Source organism: Sarcophilus harrisii, chromosome 5, assembly GCF_902635505.1.
Source record: "Sarcophilus harrisii chromosome 5, mSarHar1.11, whole genome shotgun sequence".
Classification (NCBI taxonomy): Eukaryota; Metazoa; Chordata; class Mammalia; order Dasyuromorphia; family Dasyuridae; genus Sarcophilus; species Sarcophilus harrisii.
In genome coordinates, this window is record NC_045430.1 from 102,131,679 (window position 1) to 102,145,103 (window position 13,425).

Consider the following 13,425-nt stretch of genomic DNA (forward strand, 5'->3'; position numbering starts at 1 on the left):
TTGATATTCACGGGAAGCCTTTGAAGCAAAAAGCAAAATAAGTCTCAAGAGACCTTGATAGTAAGTCAGTCATTATGCATTTATTAGGGTCTTCTTTTTTGCCAGGTGCCAGGGACACAGGGTAAAGGCAAAAACAGTATCATTGCCCTCAAGGAGCTCACATTACATTGGGGAAGAAAACATGCAAAAAATTATGCATACAAGATATATAATCTCTGGAGAAAAGCAAAGTCAGTCAATAAACATTTATTAAGTACTTATTATGTGCCAGGAACTATAAGTGCTAGAGATACCAAAAAAAAAAAAAAAAAGACAAATCTCAAAGATTTCAGTCTAATGGAATAAACAACATGAAAACAACAATGTACAAAGTATATCCAGGATGAATTGGAGATGATCAAATAGAATGAATCTGAAGGGGAAGAGGAAAGAACTACCAGGAAAGTGCCAGGAGGTAAAGATAAGAAGAGTATTCTCCAATTAGAGAAATCAGTGGAAACACATGAAATCAAGAAATGAAGTTTTGTTTGTGGGAGGAATAGCCAGCAAGACCAGACAAACAGTTCATGGAAGGGATTGAAGCATAAGAAAATCAGAGAGACTAGAAGCTTCAGGTGCCGAGGACTATCTATTTGATCCTGAGGCAACGAGGAGCCATTGGAATTCATATTGGCAAAGAATGCACTGGAGCAGGAAGAAACTTCATTTCAGAGACTTCCCAGGGAGTCTCATCTCCCTTAAGACCCAAGGTCTCTCCAGTAAGCCAGATGTTTTTCTCAAGTTCCACCCAAGCAGTTCTTAGGCATTCCCTCAGACCCTGCTTTGATCTGCTCTGGCTTTCTGTGAGTTCACTGTCCTGTACTGCAAAAGATTCTATAACCCCACAGCCAAAAGGTTGGACTTTGAGGAAGGACCTCAAAAAGTTTAATTCCACACTTCCCACAGCAAATCATTTGAAACCTCTTCTACTCTCCTCAAAAGTTCACATATTCTTGCCTTGTTATGCTGTTCCCACCACATCAAATCAAAGTTCCAGGCTATAAAAAACAAAAAACAAAAATTCTATTCCACATTCCCCTTGGCCTATTCCATTACTCTCATCTCCCTTAACTACAGGTCTCAAATCGCTCTACTCCAGAACTACCCACCCCTTCCACTGTGGCTTCTGGAATACCTGCTTTAACATTGTACTTTTACACTGGAATCCCTTTGCCCTCTTACCATATCCTGCTTTTGCCAAGCCCCAAGCATGTATCATCTTCATTTCTATTCACATGCTGCTGAATAGAGCTGGAAAAAATTTTAAAACTGCTAATTGGGTCCACTAAGGTTTTATGTTATTTATTCTCAACTGGGTTCTCATTACAGCAAGGTAATCCTTTATAACTAGATTCATTATCCCACTCAAAAAAGTGACTCCAAACCTTCTCCTCTCTCCACAATCTTCCCATATGCTTCCTCTGAAGATCTTGTTTTATGCTTCACTGAAAGAAATTGAAACCATTTGTCAAGAACTCTTTCTCTACTCTTCCACATCTAATACAATTAAAACATTTATTTTGTCTTGTGATGACCACATTAGCACCCTGGATATTTTAGAATCAGCCAGAGTCAGGATCAGCAAAAGTCCTTGATCTTTAGTCTTTATGGACGTGAACCGAATGCCCACATGAAGTGAGAGAGATGGTGACAAGAATCTGGCCAGGAATGACTCTGACTTTCTCACTCCACCCTCTTTTTCCTTCCCCAAATCTCTCTATAGGCCAACAGATTGAGTCAGCACTTAATGGTGGGGTGGGCCATTTTCCAAGCCAATGTTAATAGTTTTGTCCAATTGGTAATTAGCCTTAAGTGCTTGGACCTCAGTGCATCTGCTCAGTTTCAGCCCATTACATCTCCTGCTTTCTTTTGTTTTAGAATACAGGTGGTCACACCATCCCTGACCTCTCAGGGACGTGAGAGCCCCCAAGGGGAGGTGATCATGCCCTAAACTGACTTCTCAGGAAGGGAGGTAAAAGCACTAAAAAGGAGATGATCACAACCTCCCTGACATCTCAGGAAGAGAAATTAAAAGAACCAAAGGGAAGTGGGGATTGCTAGCAGGTATCTGGGCTGAAGGGTCTTATTAGAAACAGGTATGCACAAACCCATTAGCATGAGAAGTATTACACAAGCACATAGCAATAATGCACAGGCTATTAGTGATGACTCTCCCCACAGTCAGTACAGGCTTGATGTGGTATAACAAACATGAATTGTACATGCAAGTAGTGATATAACAAATAATATAAATCAACATGGTGTTGTGAAAGATTTCCAGAAGTCCTAGAGGGAGGGTATGTAAACAACAGTCACACATACGCCTTCTGCAGCAGCCAAGAAATAGTCCAAAGCTAATCTATTGTCCATTGCTTCACGCATCAGGGAATCCAATGATCCTCACAAGTATTTGAATTCCTGCAACAGTCTTATCATTTCTCAGAAAATCCAATAATTCCTGAGGGCTTTCAAATCCTACAACAGTCTTATCATGTCTCAGAGAATCCAATAATTCCTGAGGGTTTTCAAGTCCTATAACAGTCTTATGTCTCAAAGAATCCAATGATTCCTGAGGGTTTTGAAGTCCAACCATTGTTGCTGTCCATGATTCAAATGCTATAACTGTCACAGTGGTGGACACAGTCAGCAACGGAACTACCTGATGTTTCTTGGGTCTTCTCATTCGTTTCAAGGGTCTGCTCCATCTCTCTCTGATGGACAAGATGAATACAGCTCATTGGCACCCATCTGATTCCTTCTCTATCTGTAGAGATACAAGCAAACCCTCTCCCCCAAGCAGTTAACTTATCTGGTCCCTTCCATTCACCACTTTCTGGGTCTCTCCACATCATCCAAAATGAAGCTGCTCACACTGGACACTGCCCTTCTGGTGGGTTATAAAACCTGTCTGCTGGAGCCAGTGCATTTTTGTCAAAAATCAAGAAGTTAATAGTAGTATAAAGGGCTACATTTAGAAGTTCTCTAGGGTTACCTGTGGCTCCCCCTTTCTTTTATTTTTGGAGGAGCATCTTAATGTCTCTGTTTCTCCTCTCTACTATTGCCTGATCTTGAGGATTAAAGGATATGCCAGTGGTGTGTAAAATCTGATACTGTGCACAAAAGTGTGCAAAATGTTTAGAAGTATAAGCAGGACCATTGTCTGTTTTTATTGCTTGTGGCACACCCATAATTGCAAATGCTTGGATAAGGAATTCAGTGACCACTCAGGCTGTCTCTTTTGCTGCTGGTATTGCAAAAGTGTATCCTGAAAAAGTGTCTACTACAACATGGATAGAAGACAGGTGACCAAAAGATTTAAAATGGGTCACATCCATTTGCCAGATTTCATTGGGTCTCAAACCACGAGGGTTCTTCCCTGGAGGCAGTGTAGGAGCATGGAAAGGAAGGCAAGCCATACAGGCTTTTACTATGCTCCTAGCTTCCTCTCTTGTTATTCCAAATTGTAAACGTAAAGCTCAAGCAGCAACTTCTCTCAAAGCCTCTTGAGCTTCTTTTGTAAGCTGATGTAAGTTTAAAGCACTGTCTCCCCTTAAAATGTCATATAATGTTTGCAATTGATAAGCAGTCAAGCATAACTTTGGATGCATCCATTGGATATCTCCTAGCAATCTGAAAGTCATTTTAGGTGTTTAGCTTCTCTGTTCTTAAGGAAAGTTTTTGAACTGTAAGCACCTGAGGGTATACTTCATATCCTAAATATTGAAAAGGAGCATGTCTTTGAATTTTTTCTGGAGCTATGTACAATTTGTAGTTCCTTAGTGTTTCTATGGTCTTTTGTAGACATGCTTCTAGCATTTATTCCTCAGGTGCACATCCCAATATATCATCCATGTAATGTAATAACATTACTTTTGGAAATGCTTTTCTTACTGAAGTAAAAGCAGCAGCAACATACATTTGACACATAGTAGGGCTGTTTTTCATTCCCTGTGGCAAAACTGTCCATTTATATCTTTTATAAGGCTCAGCTAAGTTAACACTGGGCACTGAAAAGGCAAATCTTTTCATATCCTCCTTATTTAGAGGGATAGAATAGAAACAATCCTTAATGTCTATAACCCAAAGAGGCCATTCTCTAGGCAATTGAGTAGGAGATGGAAGTCCAGGCTGAAGAGTTCCCATGGTTTCCATTTGTTCATTTGCCTTTCTTAAATCAGTCAACATCCTCCATTTTCCAGATTTCTTTCTTACAACAAACACTGGGGAATTCCAAGGACTTAGAGAAGGTTATAAGTGTCCTTGGTCAAGTTGCTCCTGTACTATATCTAATAAGGCATGAATTTTATTGCTATCTAAGGGCCAGTGTCCTATCCACACTGGTGTATCAGTTTTCCATTGGATAGGAAGAGGAGAAAGTGTTGGCAGGCCTTCAACAGCATCCCTGCCTAAAAAACCAAAGTACTCATTTTAACCCTAATTGCTGTAAAACATCTCTTCGCCACAGGTTGATGGGGATTTTTTCAACTATAAAAGGAGTAAAACTCCTGTTTCACCTTCAAAAGTCCATCTCAAAGGGGTAGCACTAACTTCAGCTGCTATTGATCCTCCTACGCCAGACATGTAGGTGTCTGCTTTAATCTTTGGCCAGTGACTGGGCCAGTTGGCACCTCTAATGACTGTACGATCTGCACCAGTGTCTACCAATCCTTCTAATGGTATGCCATTTATATAGATCGTGAGCAGAGGTCAGTCAGCTGTCACAGCTGCTTTCCAGTATATACCTGGATTTTGTTGCTTGGAGTCAGAATCTGGGCAACTATCACCAGGTTGCTTATTAGGAGTCTGTATCAGTAAATCTGATATTACTACTTCTCCCAGGTGATAAGTCACACATTGTCTACCTGTATTAGTGATTGGGATATTATCTATCTACACAATCCCCAGTTTCCCACCTCATTGTGTGGATGGATACTCTTAGGAGGTGAAATGGTCAAGCCTACTGTGCCTGGAGGCAAGGGATCCATAGGCTGGAAAGGAACAGATTTCACCTCTACAGGGAGTATTTCAGTTGTCCCAGCTGCACACAGCTCTATTCTCCCCAATTGTAATCCCTTTCTCTCATCATATGGCTTCCTGGCTGATTGGTCATGTCTGAGTACGGGATTTCTAGGCACTGTCTGGATGTAGCATCGGCTGTCATCATGCCCCAAGTATTTTTTACCTTGGGCCCCAAATCCCGTTTCCCTGAATCAGCCTACATTCTGAGGTCCAATGGAAGCCTCTGTTGCATTTTGGACATGGGATTTTGGGTCTTGTTGTCTTACCCTGCTTTCTCGTTCTGTCTCTATGCCAACACTGAGCTTTCAGATGCCCTATTTCACCACATTGAAAGCATTGACGAGTATCCCTGGAAGTCCCGTCCCTTTTGGGAAGGGACCCCCCCCAAAAGGGACCCTGTCTTCCCATGTTGGGATCTTGAGAAGTCTGCATCATAGCCTAGCTATAAAAGGCATTTGTGCCCATTGTGGCACAGCGTCTTATGATCTCCTGTAAAGGAGCATCCTTGCACAGTCCTAGTATAATTCTTCTACAAACCTCATTAGCATTTTCTTTAGCAAATTTCCTTATCAAAATGTCTGTTATTGCATTTTCACCATTAGTTCGTACAACAGCAGTCTGCAAATGTCTCACAAAATCAGCAAAGGGTTCATTTGGCCCTTGTGTTATTTTTGTTAAGGCTTCACCCTTGTCGTTTTTATTGTGGAGGGAAGCCCAGGCTTTGATAACAGCAGCAGCAATTTGCCCATATGCTGCTAAGGGGTAATTAATCTGTACTGAAATTTCTACATAAGAAGCTACATCTGTTAGTTGGTCACAGGTGATTGGAGGATTAAGTCCACTATGACTATTTTGTTGGGCTTGTATCCTACAGAACTCACTATATTCAGAAAGCCACAACAAGTTTTGTCCAGGTTCTAAGCATACCCTTGCTATAGATTTCCAGTCATTAGGGGTCAAGATTTCACAAGCCAAATTCTGTAATAACATCTTAACATAAGTTGATGTAGCCTCATAAAGAGTGCAAGCCTTTTTCAGGTCTTTGAGGATTTCTATATCAAGGAGCACATCTTCTACTTTCTTGACCTGAAGAGTTAAACTGTTGAATTACCAGATACATACCCAATTTCTGATCACCTATATCCCTCCCTTCCTCAGTGGCTTTAAGTACTGCCTTTTGCAATCTATACATGGGAGGGGGTGATTGTGGGGGGGAGGTGTTGGTGGCCTCACTGCCCCTCCCACTACACCCCCTCCCTCCATCCTGGAAGTGAAATTGATGGAGGAGAGTCAATTATCTGCTCCTTAGGCTGCGTTGAAACTTCCTGGTAGGATGGAAAGTCACCACATCCTTGAACTTCACTTAAATCTCCATGTCCTGTGGGGATATGGTCATTAAACTGTTCTTTGTCTTTGTTCTCTTTCTCCTCATCTGGCTGTTCTGAAAACTTCTTTTGTCTATAACTTGCAGGATTCTTTAAGGCCAATTGTATTATGTTGTGTATATATATATGTAGTGTTTCTTTGGAAATTGACTCTGAACCACTATCATTATAATATTCACATATTTGATCTACAAGTTTCCAGTTGTCTAAACCTATCTCTTTTTCATTGAAGAACCAAGGGACCTACGTTCAAATGTATCCAGGAATCCATCAATCTGCTCCCAAGTCATAAATAAGCCCTGTCTCTTTATCAGTCTGAGTATGCTTCCTGCAGATTTCCTTTGGGGTGGGGTTGGGGATGGGGGTGGGGCTATGGTTGGGGGAGAATCTTTTCCCAATATCTGCCCCATTTCAGCTAGAAAAGGTTACTAGCCTTTAGCCCTTAACAAAGTAAGTTCTCTGTTTGTCTATTAAAATACTCACCTATTCCTGGTCACCAGGGACTTCTTCAATGAAAGCAGGGTCCTTGGTCCCATGTTCCAGCGCCAAATGTGATGATCGTGTTAGCACCCTGGATACTTTAGAATCAGCTGGAGTCAGGATCAGCAAAAGTCTTTGATCTTTATTCTTTGTGGACGTGAACCAAATGCCCACATGAAGTAAGAAAGATGGCAACACGAATCTGGCCAGAAATGACTCTGGCTTTCTCCCTCCACCCACTTTTTCCTTCCCCAGATCTCTCTATAGGCCAATAGATCGAGCCAGCACCAAATGGTGAGGCAGGCCAATTTCCAAGCAAATGCTAATAAGAGTATTGCCCAATTGGTAATTAGCCTTAAGTGCTTGGACCTCAGTGCATCTGCTCAGTTTCCCCCATTACATTGTCTACCCTTACCCTTAATTCGTATGAAAAGGTGACCTTTATTATCAAAGTAAATATTCACTCTTGATATCATTCCATTCCTTGTGCCCCAGTATACTACCTTCTCTATCATTATCCTTTCTCATTAATTTTTAATGTCTTTATCTCTCTTTATCTACTAGCTCCTTGCCTTCTGCCTACAAGACATGGCCATGTATATTCTATCTCTAAAAAACCCTCACTTGATTTAAACATTCTCATTAATTATTTTCCTATGTCTCTCTTCTCTTTCAGGCTTAATTCCTTGAGCAAGGCATACTGGTAGTACTTTTACTGCCCCTCCTTTCTCTTCTAAACTTAATGCAATCTGGCTTCTGCAATTATCATTCCAGTAAAACAGCTCTCCAAAGTTAAACCAAGGAACTCTTTAACTGCCAGATCTAATTTTCTTAATTCTCATCATTTTAGTGTACACTGCAGCCTTAAACCTATCAGACACTCCCTTTCATATAATCTCTCCTTTTTAGATTTTCTTGGACCTATTCCTTTCTGGCTCTCCTCTAGTCTGGTTGCTTCTTCATTTTCATTTATTGGATTTTGCTCCAGGTCAAGACTACCATCTATAAATGTTCTCCAAGGCTCTATTCTTGGCTCTCTTATCTTCTCTTTCAAGACTCTTTTTTTGGTAAATTCATCAATTACTATGGGTTTAATTATCATCTCTATTCAGATGATACTAAAATTTATTTATCTAGCCTTAATCTCTCCTGATTTCCAATCTTTTATCTTGAAGTGAGTGCCCAGTACACATCTCAAACCTAAACTGTCCAAAATATAATTCATTCTTTTCCCCAAAACCTCCCCCTCTTCCCACCTTCCTTATTACTTTCAGAAATACCAGCCTCCCAGTCACCCAGTGTCATTCGTAATATCCTAATAGAATTCCCTCTCTTCATCTAATACGTTGAATTCTAAATGTTTCTACCTTTACATCTCTCCTATATGTCTCCATGTTTCCACTAAGACAGCCATATCCTGAAGGCTCTTATTACATCATACCTGGTCTCTTGTAATAACTTTCTGTCTGAGCTTTCTGCCTTAAATCTTTTTCTACTCCAATCCATCTCCCACTCAGGTGCCAAAGTAACTTTTGTAACGGGTCACTTCTCTACTCAGTGAATTCCAATGACAATTACTGGATTTATTACTTCCAATATTAAATATGTAATTCTCTGAGATATGTGATGGCACAATGGACAAAGCATTGAACCTAGAGTCAGGAAAATCTGAATTCAAATCCAGCCTCAGAAATTTATTATTTATGGATCCTGAGTAAGTCATGTAACTTCTGTTTTTCTCAAATGTAATACGGATAATAATGGCACCTATCTCCCAGGGTAATGTGAGGATCAAATGAGATGTTTGTAAAAAAAAACTCTTAGTACATTGCCTAGTGCATAACAGGAGCTATATAAATGCTTATTCCTATTCCCTTCTGTTTAGCTCTTAAATCTATTCACAATCTGTCCTCTATCTACTTTTCCATACTTCTTACCACTTACTAACTGTGACATACTCTACAGTCAGTGACACAGATATTCTTGTTGTTCCTTGCACAAAATGCTCTACTTCTGACATTTCTACTTCTGACAGCTTTTTCACTGAATGGAATGTTTTCACTTCTCACACTGGAAGTGAAGAATTTAAATCATTTCTACTTAAGAATGCTGCATATGACATGCATGCTCCTAAACAAAATAAAGTTAATAAAAGTACCTAAATTGATATAACATGAAAAAATCTAGCAAGTGAAATTATGTTTACATGCTTCAAGAAAAGGATAAAATTGTGTTTTACAATATATGAATGGTTACATGAGTTGTAAAATAAACAAACAAAAGATAATGCTCAATGTCCAAGAAAAGCACAATTTCATTCTTACGATAAGGACAAATTCCAATGGAATGAGAAGAATTTAAAGGTAGAAGAGAAGAGGAATAGGAAGACATTTTTAACAGATTCAGTATCAGATATAGAAGATGTAATATTTGATTAATTATGGGTGGGTTCTAAAAACTTTCTTTTTGATTCATTTAGTCGAGTTAGTTTTGCCTGAAGTTTTATTTAATAAAGATGCAACTAAGTGGCACGGTGGATAAAATGTAAAGCCTGGAGTCAGAACAACTAAACTGACTATGTTCAAATCTGATGTCAGACATTTACTAGCTCTTTGACCCAGAGCAGATCTTTAACCCTATTTGCCTCCTTCAACTGTCAAACCAGCTGGAGAAGTATTGCTGCTAATAAAATCCTAAATGGAGTCATGAAGAATCAGATATGATTGAACAACAACAAAATTTTTTAGTAGAAAAGCAAAGATAACACCTCTGATCCCAAGGGGATTTCAAAGTTCTGGGGATTTTAGTGAACTGCAAGTTAAATATGAGTCACTTTCTCAATATCGGATCCCCAGGTGATACAATAGATAGACTTCTGAACTTAGAAACAGGATGTTTTGAGTTTAATCCTGTCTCAGGAACTTATTAGCTGTGTGACTCAGACATAACATTTCTCCACTTTAGTTTCCTCATCTGTTAACTGGATATCATAATATCATGGACCTCTCAGAGGTGTAATGAAGTTCAAATGAAATAACACATATAAAGTGCTTTGCAAAGTTCAAAAATACTATCTATACAGAGAGGTATGTATAAACGTATATATGTTTAATACAGTATACTCTATTTGGGGGAGATGAGAGAATGAAAGGAGAAAAAAATAAAGTAGAAAGCACACAACAGAGAACAAAAAAATAACCTACAAAGTAAAGGAAAGATGGATATTCATGAATATAATCTCTTTCATTATTATATATGCTTTCTAGAAATGGAAATTTGTTGTTATATATTTTGAATTCTCCCTGATGTTCTGCTGGGCATATGACAATGTTTTGTTTTGTTTTGTTTTTGTTTTCCTTTTCTGTCTTTCTTTTTCTATTCATTTTTCTTATTTTGTATTTAGTTCAATTAAAAAAAAAAAAAAAGGTTGCAGGGTAAAAACCCTACTATATAAAGGCTAGCTATTGTTAATATTAAGTGGCAAATTAACAACTGAATATAATCTTGGGTTGTATTAACAGAGATATAGCATCAAGGAGAGTTTCATTAGGTTTTTCCTTCTCAGACACTATCTGGAACACTGTGTTTGGTTTGGGGCAACAGATTTTAGAAAGGGCATTGGCAATTAAGAACACTAAGGTGAAAAAAGTCCAGTTAGACAAGGAAGAAGGATCCATTGAAGGACCTGGAGTATTTTTTCCAAAGAAGACATTAACTGTCATTAAACTTATTAAGAGCTATCATATGGAAGAATTAGATTTATTCTGTTTAATCTGAAAAGGAAAAATTTAGAACCAATGAATAAAAGTTATAAATGGACAAACTTCAGCTTCATATAGAGAAAACCACATAAATGGAGCCGTCCAAAAATGAGATGAGCTTTCTCAGGAAAGAGTGGGGTTGATTTCACCTCACTAGATATTCCTTGAGCAAAGGATCTCTGGCCACAGTCAGGTTATGTTACAAAGAACTACCTTGTTCAAATACGAGATGACTAGATGGCCTCTGAAATACCTTTCTTCTTCTGCAGCCATGATTGATCATAGGTTTACCTAATGGTAAGTACATCTTCCAGTCAGTGAAAAAGCCAGAGAGAATTTAGTGGGTTAGTGGTATCTTTTTTTTTTTTAGTTATTTTGCTACCAAAGCAAGATGGTATACTGGAACTCAAAATTAAAGACTTATTTTTCTGACCTTTGAATGGAAAATTTGATATTTCTTCAAAAGGAAAACTATAAATTAACCAAGCTATGGGATCAGATTCCTATTTTCCCCTACCTTTCCTCATTGGCAAATAATTCTCAGGATATGGGTGGTTGGAGCAATTTTGGGAAGGTGTAAAATAGGAAAAGACTAGCATCCAGAAGGAGGGAAATGAACTCTAGTTTTTTGTTTTAACCATATTAGATTGAATCTAGAATTTTGGTGTTCAGTTCTGTGCCATACTTTAGGAAGGACATTAACAAACTGGATTGTCCAAAGGAAGGAAAATCAGACTGATCAAGGATCTCACCACCAGAATATAAATAGAAAAAACTGGCATTAATTAGACTACAGAAGAGATAAATTAATGGGGATATTATAGCTTCTTGAAATATTTGAAAATTAGATCCATTGAAATTAGATATATGTTGTTTGGTTCTAAGGGCAGAAATTTGGTGCAATGAGTGTTTGTTACAGATATAAACAAAACATATTATATATTTGCTCCATGTAAAGAAAAATTTCCTAGTAATCAGAGCTATAACATATTATATATTAGCTCCATATAAAAAAAAATTCCTTAGTAAGCAGAACTATCCAGATGTGGAATGGGCTCTCCTCGGAGACTGCCCCTTAGAAAAGGTTTTCTGATAAAGACTGGATGCCTATTTCTTATTGTAAAATTTTGTGGATGGGATTTTTGCCCAGATATAGGTTGGGCTAGATGATCTCTATGATCCCTTCAGTTTTGAAAGGACTTACTCACTGAAGAGACACTGTCTGATTTGGAGTCAATGTAATCTTGGTTTTACTACTTGCTATGCATTTGACCTCAGAGGTTCCACTTAACTCCATTGGGCCCCAGTTTCTTCATCTATAAAACAGAGATAGTAATACTTGAATTCAGGCATTATTATCTTTAAAATGGAGAAGATATTAATTTGCAAGGTTGTTGTGTGTGTGGGGAAAAAAAATTTGACTAACCATAAAATTAAATATAACTGGGAACTTTTATTAAATACTGTTATTATTATTTTGTTTTCTCATCTGCAAAATAGGAATAATATTGCTTCTACCTCAAAGGGATATGGCAAAGATAAAATGACATCACTGACATTGAGACACTTTGAGATTAAAATTGTCATATATCCATGAGGTGTCCTGGTTTCTAACATTTATACAATATTTTTCAAATATTTTTACCAATAATTCTCCAACCCACTTCACCAAACTCTAACCCTACCCTCCATACAAAGATTTAAACAATTCTCTATATCCAACCTCTACATAATTTCTGTTGATAGATATTCTCTCCCATTCTTCATTCTCCTTGTCCCATTCTTCCTCCTCCCATTCTTCATTCTTCCCCATCCCTTCAAGCCCCCAATCAGTGGATTTACTAATTTGCTTACTTTCTTCCACTTCTGTTTCATTCCCCTTTGCCATTTGATTACCATCACCTCTCTGCCCTTTGGCTCACTAACAGAGCAGAACAGAATAGGTCCCTTTAATGGCTTGTTTGCCATTTTCCCTTGTAAAACCACTGCTGCTCTTAATACTTTCCTCTCCCCTTTCTCCATTCCTGGAATGTTGTAAATCAATGACTCCAGATTTCCAAAGCTGTTTAAAAGTAAGTGATTGAGCTTTGAAACAATTTTGACCCCAGAACTCTGGTTCTCTCATACCTTTACTGCTTGGTGAGTCAGAGTAGGCAAGATTAGACAAGGTGGAGACATAATCAGGGAATGGTAAGGAAAGGCAAAAAGTAACTCAGGGGGTCTCATTATAGACCTTCATAATCTTGTTGCAACACTATTAGTCTGGTGAATCATTAACCTCCACACCAGACATTAAGGAGACAGAGTGGAACCAATGGAGTGATCATGCAAAAAGACACACGTGGGTACACACACATACACACATACAGGGTCACTGAATTGCTGTCCAGTAGTTATAATGGGTGGAGTTTAAAGTGAGTATTTATTTTGGAATACTTTGATAATTCTTCCAATAGCTTAGGTCATGTGAATCACCACTGACCCTCCCCTACACCTGATCTCCTCCCAGGCCTTGGTAAAATAGGGACCATGACCTTGGTCTGGTGAAACAGTTCAGTACATCTGCAGAAAGATGAACTAACTAGATGTAATTCATGGGAAAAAAAACGTTTTAGAGCAATAATCAAAGCCTTGCTTCAGCAATTGGCATGATCTTACTCTAGCTATTACAGCTTCTTTTGTTTTGTTTTGTTTTTTGGCTAGGAGTCAAAAGAAGAACTCATTGAGAGTATATAAGCTTA